This window comes from Mus caroli, unplaced genomic scaffold (assembly GCF_978045245.1).
Source record: "Mus caroli unplaced genomic scaffold, Mus_caroli_1 scaffold_13, whole genome shotgun sequence".
NCBI lineage: Eukaryota > Metazoa > Chordata > Mammalia > Rodentia > Muridae > Mus > Mus caroli.
Window position 1 is genome coordinate 114613032 of NW_028227268.1, and position 8113 is coordinate 114621144.

An 8113-nucleotide genomic window follows, 5' to 3' on the forward strand; every position below is an offset into this window, starting at 1 on the left:
TTACTGTATAGGCATGAGGATCTGAATGTGACTCCCATCTAAAAGCCGGCACCTATAAACACAGCCCTGGGAGATGAAGGGGCTCTCTGGTCAGTCATCAACTGAAACAGTGAGCGCCAGCTTCAATGGGAAGCCATGTCCTAAAACAGAAGGTGTTGGGGCTGAGAAGATATTGAAATGGCTCATCATCTAAAGAGGCTTGTAGCATAAACCTGACAACCTGGGTTCAAGCCCCTAAACTAACTCCACAAAGTACATGAGTGCCATGGCATGCTCGTGTATACACACACACACACACACATACACACACACACACACACACACACACACACACACACACACACTGTAAGTGCACACACTCAATAATAAATAAAGTAGAAAGTGATAGAAGATGACATTTAGCCAGGCAGTGGTGGCACACGTCTTTAATCCCAGCACTCGGGAGGCAGAGGCAGGTAGATTTCTGAGTTCGAGGTCAGCCTGGTCTACAGAAGGAGTTCCAGGACAGCCAGGGCTACACAGAGAAACCCTATCTTGGAAAAAAAGAAGAAGAAGAAGAAGAAGAAGAAGAAGAAGAAGAAGAAGAAGAAGAAGAAGAAGAAGAAGAAGAAGAAGAAGAAGAAGAAGAAGAAGAAGAAGAAGAAGAAGAAGAAGAAGAAGAAGAAGAAGAAAAGAAGAGGAGGAGGAGGAGAAAGAGGAGAAAGGAGAAAGAAGAAGAGGAGGAGGAAGAAAAGAAGAAGGAGGAGGAGGAAGAAAAGAAGGAGGAGGAGGAAGAGGAGGAGGAGAAGAAGAAGGAGGAGGAGAGGAGGAGGAGAAGGAGGAGGAGAAAGAAGGAGAAAGGAGAAAGAAGAAGAAAGAAGAGGAGGAGGAAGAAAAGAAGAAGGAGGAGGAGGAAGAAAAGAAGGAGGAGGAGGAAGAAAAGAAGAAGGAAGAGGAGGAGGAGAAGAAGGAGGAGGGGAGGAGGAGGAGGAGGAGAAAGAAGAAGAAAAGATGACAACGACATTTAATTTCTACCTCTGACCTGCACAGGCAAGCACACACACACACACACACACACACACACACACAGAGACAGAGACAGAGACAGAGAGAAGCATACACAGAGCACACACGAACACTGAGAGAGAGAGAGAGAGAGAGAAGGAGAGAGGAAGGGAGAGAATGAAGGAGAGGAAGAGGGACAGAGACATGGAATTAATACAGAGCTAAGAAAGATTTATTTAATATGGCCACAAGGGGAAGCAGAAGACATAAAGCTACTCAGCCACATCCTCCCACCCCTAGTGTATCTTCAAATCCTGACGTGAAGTTTAGATTTAAATATTGAACAAGAATCATCAAGAACTAGGTGTCCTGGCCAGGTGTGGTCCTGTCAAGCCTTGAGCATCACTACTCAGGCCCCAGCCTCTTCTGCATGGTAACTAACAAGTTGCTAGAACTATGTGAGATATCCCTCCTCTGCTGATACTAGCATTTTCCTTTTCTCAGCAAAAGAACTTGGGGAAATTCTAACCTAGGGGAGACCACTCTTACTAGACTGATGGCCAAAGAGAGGCCCACCATGTCTCTCTACAATACCTTCATTCCTGCCACGATGCTTAGAGATAGCTTCACCGGAAGGGGATAAAAGAGGAGGAGGGCAGACACGCTGTCTCTTGACACGAACACTCTGGCTAGAGAACACTGGGAAATGAGCCAGGAACTTGTAAACTGTCTTATTGCATACTGAAGGAAAACCCAACGAAATGTACTTTTGTCGGTAACTGCCAGCATGCACCCTTTCCTAAGCAGTCACAGGCAAGAATGGCCCAGTGCCTCCTCGATAAGCATCTTAGATTGTTTTACACTGTTTGCCCGGGTGAACGGATAGAGTGTTAACACAGTGCCACAACCCACAAGACCCGAACAACAAACAATTCTGTCATGGTTCTGAATGGTCTGAAACTCGATTATCCACGATGAGGGTTACTTCCTTCTAAGGTATTCAACAGTAGGTTCATCGCTGGATCTTTTCCCTTTGTATGTCTGTGTCCTAAGTCTCCCCATTTTACAAGGACACCTGGCACACTGGAACAGGGTCCATCTCCTCCAGCCTGACCTCCTCTTTGCTTGATCACATCTGCAAAGACCCTCTTCCTAAAGGAAGTCGTACCCACAGGACCTTACAACACACAGCTCAACCATCACGTTTTTCCAAATTGCTTTTTAGAGTTGCGAGGGTAATTAGCCTTCTTTAAATTTTTTAAATAATTATTTTAGACTTATCATTTTATATTTATGAGTGTTCTGCCTCCACATATGTCTGTGTCCCACATGTGTGCCTGGTGCCTGAGGAGCCCCTATGTGGGTGCCGAGAATCTCAAACTCAGGTTCTTTGCAAGAACAGCAAGGGCTCTTACCCACTGAGTTAAAAGTGTACAATTAGTCTTCTTGAGAGTGCTGTATTCCAGGCACGAAATCATCTAAATTTCCCCACAATGAATTGCCATTTTAAAACAATAACCATCATCTTTCCTGGCTTATGAATGGATTTAACTGAGATCCATTTTTGAGTAAATTAGCTCTATATAACATCATATATATGATGATCTATAATGTATGTATAGCTATATAAAATCAATTAGATGTTATTAATTGTGTACCAAATCTATTCTTTTTTCCTTTTATTAGATATTTTCTTTATTTACATTTCAAATGTTATCCCCTTTCCTCATTTCCCCTCTGAAAACCCCCTATCCCATCCCTCCCTCCCTCTGCTCTCCAACCCACCCACTCTCACTTCCCTGTCCTGCCATTCCCCTACACTGGGGAATCCAGCCTTCTCAGGATCAAGGGCCTCTCCTCCCATTGATGTCACGCAAGGCCATCCTCTGCTACATATGCAGCTTGAGCCATGGGTCCCTGCATGTGTGTTCTTTGGTTAGTGGTTTAGTCTTTGGGAGCTCTGGGGGTACTGGTTGGTTCATGCTGTTGTTCCTCCAATGGGGCTGCAAACTCCTTCAGTTCCTTCAGACTTTTCTCTAGCTCCCCCATTGGGAACCTTATGCTCAGTCCAACGGTTGATGGAGAGCATCCACCTCTGAATTTGTTAGGCACTGGCAGAGCCTCTCAGTGACAGCTATATCAGGCTCCTGTCAGCAAGCATTTGTTGGCATCCACAATAGTGTCTGGGTTTGGTGACTATATATTTGGGATGGATCCCCAAATGGAGCAGTCTTTGGATGGCCTTTCCTTCAGTCTCTGCTCTACACTTTGTCTCTGTATCTCCTTCCACGGGTATTTTGTTCCTCCTTCTAAGAAGGAACAAAGTATCCACACTTTGGTCTTCCTTCTTCTTGAGTTTCATGTGGTTTGTGCATTGTATCTTGAGTATTCTGAGCTTCTGGGCTAATATCCACTTATCAGTGAGTGCATTCTATGTGTGTTCTTTTGTGACTGAGTTACCTCACTCAGGATGATATCCTCCAGATCCATCCATTTGCCTAGGAATTTCATGAATTCATTGTTTTTAACAGCTGAGTAATACTCCATTGTATAAATGTACCACATTTTCTGTATCCATTCCTCTGTTGAGGGGCATCTGGGCTCTTTCCAGCTTCTGGCTATTATAAATAAGGCTGTTATGAACATAGTGGAGCATGTGTCCTGATTACAAGTTGGAACATCTTCTGGGTATATGCGCAGGAGAGGTATTGCTGGATCTTCCAGTAGAAATATGTCCAATTTTCTGAGGAACCACCAGACTGATTTCCAGAGTGGTTGTACCAGCCAAATCCACTCTTAATTATCTATATATGCCAATTAGATGTTAGGATCATGTGCCAAAATTTACTAATGAGGGCTAGAGCTTCAGCCGGTGGCAGCAGCCTTGGCGCGGAGAGCAGTGACCAGTTATGGTTTTCTCCTTGGTGCTGAGTGAGGAGCAGGTGATGCCCCCTAGCCCCTAAGGAGTCGTGGCTAGTTTGTCTTGCTTTGGTTTGTTGTTGTTGTTGTTGTTGTTGTTTCTTTAGGCTATTCTCGAGGTTTTTAGCTGATGGGGGAGTGCCCCCCTCCTGTTCTCCTGCCTCTTACTCCTTCAGGATCCATTTTGTTAAGAAATTTTTGCCCCACTCTTGCCAGTGACTTGGGTCACCCTCTGGGTCTTAGTTGGGTTTTTTTGTTTTGTTTTGTTCTATTTTTTCCCTATTCTTTTCTCTTTTTTTTTTTCCTTATATCTCATTCCCTCTCGTTTGTGTTATTTGTGGAAATGGTGAACTCGGCAAACACAAACACAGCGCCTAAATTGTATAGATCTGTGATTGAAGATATTATTAATGATGTATGAGACATTTTTCTGGATGATGGAGTGGACTGAAGAGGTCCTGACGGAACTAGAATCTTTGTGGGAGAATAAACTAATGCAGTCTAGAGGAGTAGATGGATTTCATTCAGAAGAACAGCAGCTTTTGTTGCAAGTTCAGCAGCAGCATCAACCCCAGCAGCAGCAGCATCACTACCACCACTACCAGCAGCAGCAGCAGCACCAGCAGCATCACTACCAGCAGCAGCAGCACCACCACCAGCAGCATCACCAGCAGCACCAGCAGCATCACTACCAGCAGCAGCACCACCACCACCAGCAGCAGCAGCAAGCAGCAGCACCACCACCAGCAGTATCACCAGCAGCAGCAGCAAGTACAACCTCAGCAAAGGGTACCTCAGTAAGCACAGACCCAACAGGTTCTTATTCCTGCATCATAGCAAGCTACAGCACTACCAGTTATTGTTCCTGATTCTATGTTCATACAACATATGAATGCATCAAGTATTCTGAGTCCTGTTGCTACAGCTGCTACCTTGGCACTCCCTGCAGACGTGATTCCTGTCAACAGATACTAAAAAATTCAGGCCAGATGCTTCAGGTAGTCAGAGCAGCCAATGGTGCTCAGTTATCTTTCAGCCTCAGTAGTCAGTTGTTCTACAAGTTATAACAGAAATGCAACCTGGTGGAGTATAAGCGCCTGTTATCCAGCAGGTCCTAGCCCTACTTCTTGGAAGGATGTCATCACAGACAGGTGTCATCATCCAGCCACAGCAAATCTTATTTACAGGAAATAAGACTCAGGTCATTCCTACAACCATGGCAGCACCCACAGCAGCACAAGCACAGATGCCTGCAGCTGGACAGCAGTAGCCACCGGCCCAGCCTGTTCAACAGCAAGCTCCATTGGTGCTGCAAGATGACAGAAAGGGGGATACATCTGAGGAAGATGGAGATGAAGAAGAAGGCTATGATAAGGAGGAAGAGAAATAGAAAGAGAAAGATGGAGCTGAAGATGGGCAGGTGGAAGAAGAGCCCCTCAACAGTGAAGATGATGTAAGTGATGAGGAGGGGCAGGAACTCTTTGATACAGAAAATGTTGCTGCATGCCAGTATGATAAGATACACAGAAGTAAAAATAAATGGAAATTTCATCTCAAGGATGGCATTATGAATCTTAATGGAAGAGATTATATATTTTCCAAAGCCATTGAAGATGCAGAGTGGTAAAGAGTTGGGTTTTTTCTTTTATTTTTGGGGGTTTTTTTTCTTTTATAAATAAGACAAAGAAACTTAAAATGTTAAAATGGATGGTCTGAAACTTAGGACATACAAGCACATTAGAAGCAAAACTACTGGAGCAGAACTAGACCTTGACCACACAGACACTTCTTCACACTGGCAAGCCACAGAACTGTAGTACCTGGGATTGCTGGGTGGGGGAGGGGTTTGTGTAGGAAAACTGTAACTGTGGATTTTAAATACGGGAACCAGCCTTTGGTAATTAGCATGTAAAGCTTTGTCTGTATTCATGTCTCCAAGCTGGCCTCAATCAGAAGATACTTGTTGGAATGACCTGAAGAAATCACCCTTCTGATAGATTGAACTGAAACTGCTTATTGTATGTGGTTATATTTGGTAAAAATTGTGTGTGAACTGTTTACGGAAGGGCAAGAATTATGGTGTTGAATTTTAATTCACTTGTATAAGAAAATTTGAAACTCACAATAGGTCTTAAAACATTTTTACTTGTTACTCTCCTCAGTAATACATGCCTCTTGCCTCCCTGCATGAACATCTACTTAAGATTTACAGAAAAGGATCAATGGTCACAGTTTTGAGACAAAGTCGACCCAGCAATGGATGCTTGATTTAATTAGGTTTTCATGCTTGTTAAATGTAACTTAAAGACTTGGGTCTTACCTGTGTTGACTAAGTTAGAGTGACAGCTTAATTTCCTTACAGAGAAACTGCTCAGTCCCATACTATAAGAGGAAACTCCCAATTGGCTCTCAGGTATATGTTTTTATTTCACGAAGGTCCCACCCAGCTGCAGTTGTATAGTTTTCTTGTATATAATAATGTACACATTATTTATGTAAACCCTGGGATGACATTCTGTACACTGATCTAAGATGTGTAAGGGCAAGTGATGAGGACTGGATTTTTGTTAAACAATTTAGTAATTTGAAAAAAAAATTTACTAACGACTCACTCCTGTATTGGCTGGAATTTACTGAAATGCCAATGAGAATACACATACAAGGTCTCGATTAGCTGCAATAGTGGTTCTCACCATTCCAGATGCTGCGACCCTTTAATACAGTTCCTCATGTTGTGTTGACCCCCAATCATACAATTATATTTTGTTGCTACTTCATAACTGTAATTTTGCTACTGTTATGAATAGTAATGTAATTTTCAGAGATAGAGGTTTGCCAAAGGTGTCCCAAGCCTGAGGTTGAGAGCCACTGAGCTGCAGCCGCTTGTAAGGTCCATTTCCAGCCCACTGTGAACATCTTCCTGTGTTGTGGGGAGGATGTCATCAGCAGGTAGAGGTAACATATATTTAAAAGCAAGGGCACAAGGGTCTGAGGCTCACACGGTCATGTCCTTATGGTGTGACTTTCCCACTCTTACAGACTTTGCATAACAGACAAAATGGACAAGAGATTTTTTCGGAGGAGTAGAACCGATGCTAACATCCCATATGGTGGTGTATTGCAAATTTCCGGTGATGCCCACTTGTCCTAGGACATGCTGTGAAAACCAGACTGCACACCATGATGGGAACCAGACAATTAGGATCTGCCTCGATTAGCAGGCACTGTGTAGCAGCAGAGGGCTCTGTCATCTCATTACTAGCTCCATGTGTCAGAATCAAATCAGCCCCAGACCTGCAATTCAATTACTTGACTTATTTTTTTATTCAATCATTTCCTCCTTTCCTCAGTAAATTTAATTTTTTTCTCTTTCTAATGAATCTCTTAGGGAAAAAATAATTGAATCATTGCTTCATTTTAATGAGCATGATTAAGCAGTGATGGATAAAGCCAGCTGGAAGGCAGGTGCAGTGGGCTCACCTTAAGGAAGAAAGTGATGACTATGCCGTCCTCCCCAATAAAGTGGTAAGATGGGACCCACATTCCTGAAAATGTATGATCAGCTGGGAACCTACATGGACCAAGAAGGCAGGACTGGAAGGATAACATCATAGCACCCACATCTCAAAAACAAATGACAGCTCAATCACAAACTTCAAGGCTTCTCTTAAGTAATAGCAAAATCCATCTAGAGAACAATGTATCCCATAAGAATTTATTCCAAGGAAACACATTATTTCAAATTGCCACAGTTGAGTCTTCCCTTTCTAGACAAAGCCTGGCTCTATCACCTGTCACCCTGCCTATGTAGATGAGGCTTGATGTGCCCATGGCCATGCCCAGCCAGGCACTGGGCATCTCTTGGCTCTTCAGCAGTGACTTCCATGTGCCTTGAGTGTGGTGAGCTGGAACTGCCACTATGTGATGTGTGCCCACAGTAGAGGTGAAGGGAGCTGTGCAGCAGTGCTAGGATAAGTACATATACAACATGGCAACCAAGGTCTGATCACAGAGAGGGAACCCTTGCTTTATTGGTCACTGCACAGTACCAAGGTTCCTGGGGTCTCATTATGTCCCTAAGATGCTACTCCAGGGCACCTCTGTCTGCCCACATCTCTGTGTCTGCCTCTCTTACATACGTGGATCCAGGAAGATAGACTACCCTTTCCTTAATCATCCTTCCCAAAAGTGGTAAAGGTCTATCTTATCT

At 43.7% G+C, this 8113-nt stretch overlaps 1 pseudogene; it reads left to right on the forward strand.

Annotated features, from left to right (window-relative positions):
• The first annotated feature begins 4246 nt into the window (after positions 1–4246).
• LOC110306115 (transcription initiation factor IIA subunit 1-like) lies at positions 4247–5530 on the forward strand (annotated as a pseudogene).
• The last annotated feature ends 2583 nt before the right edge of the window (positions 5531–8113 follow it).